Genomic DNA, 9,088 nt, shown 5'->3' with positions numbered 1-9,088 from the left:
TCATCTCTGTAGGATGCAGAGTTAATAGCCTGGAACCAGGATGGGTAGAACTTCGAATAGATATAATATTTTAGGGAGAATCGTCATTTTAACTGCAGTTATCCTACCCATCCAGGTGAGTGATAGATGAGACCATGTGGTGAGGAAGCTGGTGAGGTGGGAAAGCATCGGGGTATAATTGGCATAAAGGTCTGATGGATTAGCTGTGAGCTTTACTCCTAGATAGGGATGAGCTTCGAGTTTGTGTCGAACCCATGTTCGACTCGAACATCTTATGTTCGATCGCTCATTGAATTGCGAACATTATGGGCCGTTTGCGTCAAATTCGAGTGGCGCGTCACGGCCCATAATTCACTGCGGCATCACAGTGCATTGCTGTCTGGCTGGTCATAGTGCATGCTTGGCCAATCATCAGTGCTGTCTGTACAGAGAGCCGTAATTGGCCAAAGCCAGGGTGGCTTTGGGCAATTATGCCTCAGGGGATTTAGTACATGCCCCACACTATATAAGGCCGCCTGGAAGTCGACCTTGTGTAGTGTGTTCCGGCGTGCTGAGAGATAGAGAAAGAGAGAGAGACAGTGTCATTTCATTTGAGTTAGAGCAGGCAGGTGAGTCAGTTAGCTGCAGTTACAGTGTGTAGAGGGCAAAAATTACAGATTTTACAAACTGTTTGTAAATTTACTGAAAGTTGGCAACCCTGAATAGAGCTGACCTGCCGCTGTATAACTGCGGCAGATGGTCGGCAAGTGGTTAAACCGGTTTTAAACCACTGCAGTAAAAAAAATAATCCCCTGTAAGACGATTACATAATGTGCTAGTATGCATCACATACTAGCACATTACGAAATTCTTACCTTAAAACCAAAGGTCTCCAGTGGCGCACTGTCACGGCTGACAGGGTTTCCATCTTCCACAGTCTTCCTCTGGCCATGAGAAAGGCCAGAGCTGTGATGACATCACTCCCGTCCATGGGCGAGGGAGCGAGGGAGCCCTGAGTTCCAGCATGGTGCTCTAAAGAAGCATCTGCGCTGGTGACGTCACCAGCTGCATCCAGTGTGAATATCTTTTAAACAGTGCACCTTTAGGAGATATTCATTTTACCTACAGGTAAGACTTATTATAGGCTTACCTATACATAAAAATCACAAAGTAGACTTTAATACCACTTTAACTTCCCCCCAAAAAGAATGTTGAGCCTGCCCACCCCTCATATGCACAAACATATGCGTGTTAGGGGTGCCTACGTATGAAAACATCAAATGTGCTGTACATGTTACATATCATTGTGCATGCCACTGTGAGAGCAATAATTTTGGGGACATTATTCATAATTAACAATATCCTAATGAACAGTGGGGGCTTTTAAAGTGTCACCTATGGAACGGTTTGGGTACGTAGGTTTGTCGCTGTTTCACAGGCACATGCAATTTTAAAGGCTTGACATGTCTGGTATTTATTTAATCACTTCAACTCCAGCAGTTCTATTACCTAGAACTAAAGTGATTGTAAAGTCATGTTGTACTTACCTCCTCCATGCAGTTGCTTTTGCACAGAGCAGCCCAGATCCTCCTCTTCTCGGGTCCCTCTTTGCTGCTCCTGGCCCCTCCCTTCTGTTGAGTGCCCCCACAGCAAGATGCTTGCTATGGGGGCACCCGAGCCAAGTCATAGCTCCCTGTGTCCATTCAGACATGACTCACCAGTTCGTCCTTGCCCCCTCTTTCTCCTGATTGGCTAACTGGCTTTGATTGACAGCAGTGGGAGCCAATGGTGCCGCTGCGGTGTCTCAGCCAATCAGGAGGAGAGTCCCGAACGGCCAAATCACTAGTGTACATCGCTCAATAGAGATGGGGCTCAGGTAAGTATTAGGGGGTTCTGGGGTGGCTGCTGCACACATAAGGCTTTTATGTTAACGCATAGATAGCATTAAAGAGGAAGTAAACTTTCCTCTAAAACATTTACCTATAGGTAAGCCTATGATAAGGCTTACCTATAGGTAGTGTAAATATCTCCTAAACGTGCACCACTTAGGAAATATTTACATTGCATGCAGCCAGTGATGTCACTGGCGCATGCGCTCTGAAGGAATGGCCAGCCATGCCGTTCCTTTCCGAGCCCAATGACAGTCAGTCGCAGAGCCGGAGTCCGCGACATTTGAAGATGGGAGCCCGCTGCAGCTCTGAGATCTCAGCGCAGGAGGGCTTTGTTTTAAGGTAAGTTTAGCATCAATCAATCAATCAATCAATCAATCAATGTGCTAGTATGCAATGCATACTAGCACATAATGCCTTTACCGTGCAGGGTGTGGAAAACAAAAGGCCAACCGCTTTAAGATAAAAAACCTTCTGACTTCACAACCCCTTTTAATATTAGTATATCTTTTACAAAAATTTGTACTTGATAAACTGTTGCGTTAAGATCGTGTAAAATAAAAATTCTGAACTGCCACTATTTTATTCTCAAGGGTCTCTACTTTCACAAAAAAATAAAATAATGTTTTGATGTTTTCAGGGCTGACATGATTTTTTAAATGTGTGCAAAAGAAGCAAAAATATCTCTGGCAGCGAAAGGTTTAAATAAAGCAGACACAGGAGACTAATGTGAATTTAGCCTTGGCTGTCCTTTTTACATTGATATAGCGAGTGTATCCATACTTGAAATAAATCTAGAGAAGGAGAGAGAGGGAGTCTCTGTGTGCATGTGCGTGTATACATAATGTATGCTGTTGGATCTCTCTGTCGATCGCTTCAGCTATTCATCTACCACTTTACTCCAAAATTAAATTATGTTATTTTTTGTATATATATATATATATATATATATATATATATATATATATATATATATATATATATATTTTAGATAATTTAGAGAGAAATACCAGCTTTATGACACACAATCCTATACTGTATTCCACTGCTATTTTTTCTTTACCCACTGGATGTGTTTGTGCGTCTCAAAGAGAGACACTAATGATCTGCCATGCGCATGCTCTATTGTATTTGTTACTCCCCCTCCTCCTTCTCCTCCTCCTCCTCCTCTCCTAAGCAAGTAGCTTTCTAATTCCATCCATTAATACAAATAGGGGAAGCCTGGAAAAAAAAAATCCCAGCATCTCCAGTATTTGGGAAACAACACAGAAAAAGAGATAGACAGAGAGATGCATGATTGATGCACACAAGCAGGATTACAAGTCAGCAACATCAGCACCAGCACACAATAAACAAGGATCTTGTAGCCCAGAGCAGCGATCAGAAATGCCTTCATTTGGGATTTTGTCACTCGCAAGTTGGACGGGATATTGGGACTCCTAGCTGGACAGACCGGCTGAAACGAAAACAACGCAAAAAGGTAAGAGGCACAATGAAGTGGCGTGACATGAAAACAATGCTTGTAGGCTGACACCAGATCAGGTGAAACGACAAATCCTGCTGTGATTTGGTTACACCACAGTATGGAGAGGCGATGTGCCGAATGAAATGGTATCTTTCCTGTTTTATACGGCAAAGGTTTATTACAACATGGACCTATGTACCTGAAATGGTGTTCCCTTACATTTTCCTTTTATTGCCATGACAAATTATGCAGGATGCTGCAGCCTTGGATACCAGCTAAGATTGATGTACTGTCAAACACCAGCTCATTCAGCTTGGCATTAATACGTTGTTCTCCATTTGCATATATAGCTTCTTTTTTTTTTTTTTTATTGGACTGGGATCTTTGGGAATGTGGAATATGCAGGTTACACCAGCCATTCCCATTGTGCTGTCAGTTTTGGAAAGTAGTAAAGATAATGCGTGAAAATCACGGTGTAATTTGAAAACAAAGCGTCAGATTTATCAAAGGGATGCATTTTTTTTTTCTGTTTAATTGCTGGACTGGAAAATAAAAAAAGAAGAAGGGGTGATGTTGAGGTCATGCATGGACATGATGACTTATTATTTAATACTACCACAAAGTGTCTGCAAGCTTGTGAAATAAACCAGGGGGGGTTGGGGGCTGGTGTTGCTTTCATATTATCATTGGTGATCACATTCCCAGGGGATGGTATGCAATCTGCACAGGGAAATTCTGTTTTTTAATGGCAGGGGGGGGATGGATGGGATATTTGGGAACATGTGATCGTATGAATTATAAGCAGAATTTTGCAGGATTTTAAAAAACGTGTGCAGAAAATTCTAACGCATTAAATATCCATAAATGAATTGGCTACTGAACATGCTGTCTCTGTGGTTGTGCAAGGCACGTTAGTTTATAAGCTCATTTAGGTAAGGGGTGTACATCAATTTGCAAAGCATTTTATAATAATAATGTTCTAATAGGAAACCACGTTAAGCATCAATTTAAATAGATTTTACTGAAAAGTAATGTTCATTCATTTGAAAGCTTTTAATGTGAATCTTACGCTAGTGAGCAATTCTTAAAATGTGACAGTGCCATCGTTTTTTGGTATATCAGAATGCTATACAAAATATAGCAACCCATATTGACATTATTTTAATACATTATGCAATTTAAGGATGACAATTGTTGTTTACAATTGTTTCTTAATTAAATGACAGCGGCAATTTAATCGAAATGATTCCTTGGAATGATAGGATGAACTAAAGATAATCCTCTGCTGAGAATAATTTCCCAACTAGTTGGAAATTCTTTCCTCTTAAAGCGGGGGTTCACCCAAAAAGACATTTTTAACATTACATTCAGCCGAGTTGTCCTAATGACAATCGGCTGTTTTTTTTTTTTTCCCCGTACATACCGTATTTTCACCGCCGCTTCCAGGTATGTCTTCTGCGGGACTGGGTGTTCCTAATTGATTGACAGGCTTCCGACCGTCGCATACAGCGCGTCACGAGTTGCCGAAAGAAGCCGAACGTCGGTGTGGCTCTATACGGCGCCTGCGCACCGACGTTCGGCTTCTTTCGGCAACTCGTGACGCGCAGTATGCGACGGTCGGAAGCCTGTCAATCAATTAGGAACGCCCAGTCCCGCAGAAGACATACCTGGAAGCGGCGGTGAAAATACGGTATGTACGAAAAAAAAACAACCGATTGTCATTAGGACAACTCGGCTGAATGTAATGTTAACAATTTTTTTTTTTTTGGGTGAACCTCCGCTTTAGGGCTCCCATTCTTATCAGTCATTACTGATGGTACCTAGGATCCTTAGAATTCCCACGTTTGTTAAATCTTCTTCAAACAATACAAAACAATCATGTGCATGGCCAGCCTTAGTTCCATCTGCTGTGTGTTTCTTAAAAGGAAAATGCTCTGTGCTCACTTTCTAGGGCACAAACAATAGGAAGGTTAGCGTTGAATGGAAGGGGGTGGGTCTAGTCTGCTCACTAACAACTTGGAGGGTTAGCATTTACTTTTGCTGTTTGTTCATGAGTACAGCTACCGTGAAATATAAAGTAAATATTTTATCAGGTACCTTATCTAGTTTCTATGCTATTTCTTTTTAAGGATTACAATTTGTTTTAGGGTTGTAATTTATTGAGTGAGCGCTGCACTCTGGTGTAGTGATTTATGTGATGCTATACATCCTATTTGTGAAAATTGAAAACATGTACTGTAGTTACTGCTATAATTTCTGCACAGGGACCAATTCTCTAGTCAATTATCAGCAATCACATTACAAAGAAAATGACTATGGATGTAACATGAACAGGCCTGGAAAAAGCCGTGCAAGTGTTTTACATCATGCACAATATTTGTAGTTGTAGGGCGTTGCAGTAATTCTGGTTTTCTTATATGTAGCTTTATCTACCCTTTACATTTATTACACAGCAGATGACATGTGTGATATGTTCTATGCTTATCGCATGCACATGTGATTTCCAATAAAAATAGTGTTTAAGATGATTATGTTGCTCAAACTATTTTAATTTGTAAATTCATTTTGTACAGGCAAGTTGTTTATCTTTTATTTTTCAGTGCCTATTTACTGGTGGGCTAGTTGGTTATGTTAAAAAAGGGATGCCTTGGCACTAACCTTTACAGGATACTTATGGTGCTCATTGGTCCCAGTTTTTAAAGTAAAACCAATTGGAGTGCCTAGCTTGGATTGATTTGCGCATCGAAAACATGCACTAACAACTGGTAGAGTTACATAGTTACATAGGGCCAGATTCACAAATAAGATACGACGGCGTATCTCCTGATACGCCGTTGTACCTCTGTTTCTATCTATGCGACTGATTCATAGAATCAGTTACGCATAGATAGCCTTAAGATCCGACAGGTGTAATTGTTTTACACTGTCGGATCTTAAGATGCAATACCGCGGCCGCCGCTGGGGGAAGTTTGCGTCGTAAACCAGCATCGGGTATGCAAATTAGGAGTTACGCGATCCCCGACGGTTTTTCGCGTTCGCTACGTCGCCGCTAGTCTAGTTTCCCGTCGCAAAGTTAGTCGTTTTTTTTGGTGCCTTAACTTTACACAGCAATCGTATTGCTTTGTAAAGTATGGCCGTCGTTCCCGCGTCGAAATTTAAAAAATAACGTCTATTGCGTAAGCCGTCCGGGAATACGGAATTACGCTACGCGCGTCGCCGTTCAAAAAAATTACGTCACGGCGCGCAAAGCACGGCGGGAGTTAAGAAACGGAGCATGCGCAGTAGGTCCGGCGCGGGAGCGCGCCTAATTTAAATGGCACACACCCATTTAAATTGGCCCGCCTTGCGCCGGAGGCCGCCGGCGTAGGTTTTCATCGCAAGTGCTTGGTGAATCAGGCACTTGCGATGAAAAATTGCGGCGGTGTAACGTATCTAGGATACGCTACGCCGCCGCGATTCTACGTGAATCTGGCCCATAGTTGGTAAGTTTGAATAAAGACACCAGTCCACCAAGTTTAACCTGTGTAGGTGTAGGTGTTCAGAATCATTTCCCGTATCACTGTAAACTGTACTCGCTAAGATACACGTCCAAGAGTTTTTTACAGCTATTTTTACTTCTTGCTGACACCACCGATTGTGGAAGTGAATTCCACATCTTCACCACCCTGACAGTGAAAACCCCCCTACGCAGTTTATCCTCCAGCTTCATTGAGTGGCCCCATGTCCTCTTGCACTCCCTGAGACTGAATAGTTTATTCCCTATGCAAGTATCACCATTGAGGTATGTGTATATTCCTATCATATCTCCTCTCAAGCGTCTCTTCTCCAGAGAGAATAAGGTTAGTGCTTATAGTCATAGGCCCAGATTCTCAAAGGAGATACGACGGCGTATCTCCAGATACGCCGTTGTATCTCTGAGTCTGGGCGGTCGTATCTATGCGCCTGATTCTTATAATCAGTTACGCATAGATTTGTATTAGATCCGACCGGCGTAAGTCTGTTACGCCGTCGGATCTTAACTGCATATTTACGCATACGCTGAATTACGCCTAGAAATATGTAAATCAGCTAGATACGCGAATTCACAAACGTACGCCCGGTCGACGCAGTACAGATACGCCGTTTACGTTAGGCTTTTCCCAGCGTAAAGTTACCCCTGCTATACGAGGCGTACATGAGGCGTACCAATGTTAAGTATGGACGTCGTTCCCGCGTCGAATTTTGAATATTTTACGTTGTTTGCGTAAGTCGTCCGTGAATGGGGCTGGACGTCATTTACGTTCACGTCGAAACCAATACGTCCTTGCGGAGTACTTTGGAGCAATGCACACTGGGATATTCCACGTACGGCGCATGCGGTGTTCGTGAAAAACGTCAATCACGTCGGGTCACAAGTTATTTACATAAAACACGCCCCCCTGTTCCAAATTTGAATTAGGCGGGCTTACGCCGGCCTATTTAAGCTAAGCCGCCGCAACTTACGGAGCAAGTGCTTTGAGAATACAGCACTTGCCCGTCTAAGTTGCGGAGGCGTAGCGTAAATAGGATACGTTACACCCGCACAAAAATACGCCAAACTACGAGAATCTGGCCCATGGTCTAATATCTGAGTCCACTAGGGTAACATCATTGGGTAAAAGAGTCCAGTTAGTAACTAAACAATGCTAGCCTTTACATGTTTGCCTTTGGAAACGACTATGACTTAAAGCAGTATTAAAACCAAAGCAAAAAAAATGTATTATAGTACAGCTTACCAATCATTAGATATGGTGTCTGCATCAGTTTTCTTTTATTTGGCTTTCCCGCCTCTGTTTTCACCTGGTGATCTGGCCAGTAAAGCCCCGTACACACGATCAAAATTTCCGATGGAAAAAGTACGACTGATTTTTTCCATCAGAAATTCCGACCGTGTGTATGCCCCATTGGAGTTTTTCAATTGGATATTCCGAGGAATACCATCGGAGTTTACATAGAGAACATGTTCTCTTTTACTCCAATGGAATTCCGCCTTCTGGAGCCTGCGGCGCTTATGATGGACGTCCCACAGGTCCAATGCTGGGACCGCGGGACGTGTGACGTCCATTATAGGCACCGCAGGCTCTAAAAGGCGGCAATGACATTTACTAGCCACATCACTGTAAGATCCTGGCTCGGGCGGGCGGCTCTCCTCTCCTCCTCCTCCTTTCTGGCTGGCTGCTGTGACACATGATGGCCTGCCGCTGTGATGAGAGGCACAAGATGGCCCCGACGAGCAGTACACTTGCACATGTATGTCAGGTAGGTAATGTCAGTGTATGTCAGGTAGGTCCATGTATTTTAGGTAGGTGAAGTCAGTGTATGTCAGGTGGTCCATGTATGTCAGGTAGGTGAGGTCAGTGTATGTCAGGTAGGTGAAGTCAGTGTATGTGAGGTAGGTCCATGTATGTCAGGTAGGTGAGGTCAGTGTATGTATGTCAGGTAGGTGAAGTCAGTGTATGTATGTCAGGTAGGTGAAGTTAGTGTATGTCAGGTAGGTCTATGTATGTCAGGTAGGTGAGGTCAGTGTATGTATGTCAGGTAGGTGAAGTCAGTGTATGTATGTCAGGTAGGTGAGGTCAGTGTATGTATGTCAGGTAGGTGAGGTCAGTGTATGTATGTCAGGTAGGTGAGGTCAGTGTATGTATGTCAGGTAGGTGAAGTCAGTGTATTTCAGGTAGGTCTATGTATGTCAGGTAGGTGAGGTCAGTGTATGTAGGTCAGGTAGGTAAGGTCAGTG

General features: G+C 43.1%; 1 protein-coding gene across 2 annotated transcripts in view; it reads left to right on the top strand.

Moving 5' to 3' along the window:
- Window positions 1-3,012: 3,012 nt before the first annotated feature.
- PLPPR1 (phospholipid phosphatase related 1) overlaps window positions 3,013-9,088 on the top strand; it is a 206,168-nt gene continuing 200,092 nt past the window's right edge. For both annotated transcript variants that reach the window (XM_040361011.1, XM_040361010.1), the window contains exon 1: window positions 3,013-3,348. The gene's annotated coding sequence lies outside the window, so the exon portion shown is untranslated. The remainder of the gene's footprint in view (window positions 3,349-9,088) is intronic.

Source organism: Rana temporaria, chromosome 1 (assembly GCF_905171775.1).
Source record: "Rana temporaria chromosome 1, aRanTem1.1, whole genome shotgun sequence".
NCBI classification, from domain to species: Eukaryota; Metazoa; Chordata; class Amphibia; order Anura; family Ranidae; genus Rana; species Rana temporaria.
This window is presented reverse-complemented; position numbering and strand designations above follow the sequence as displayed.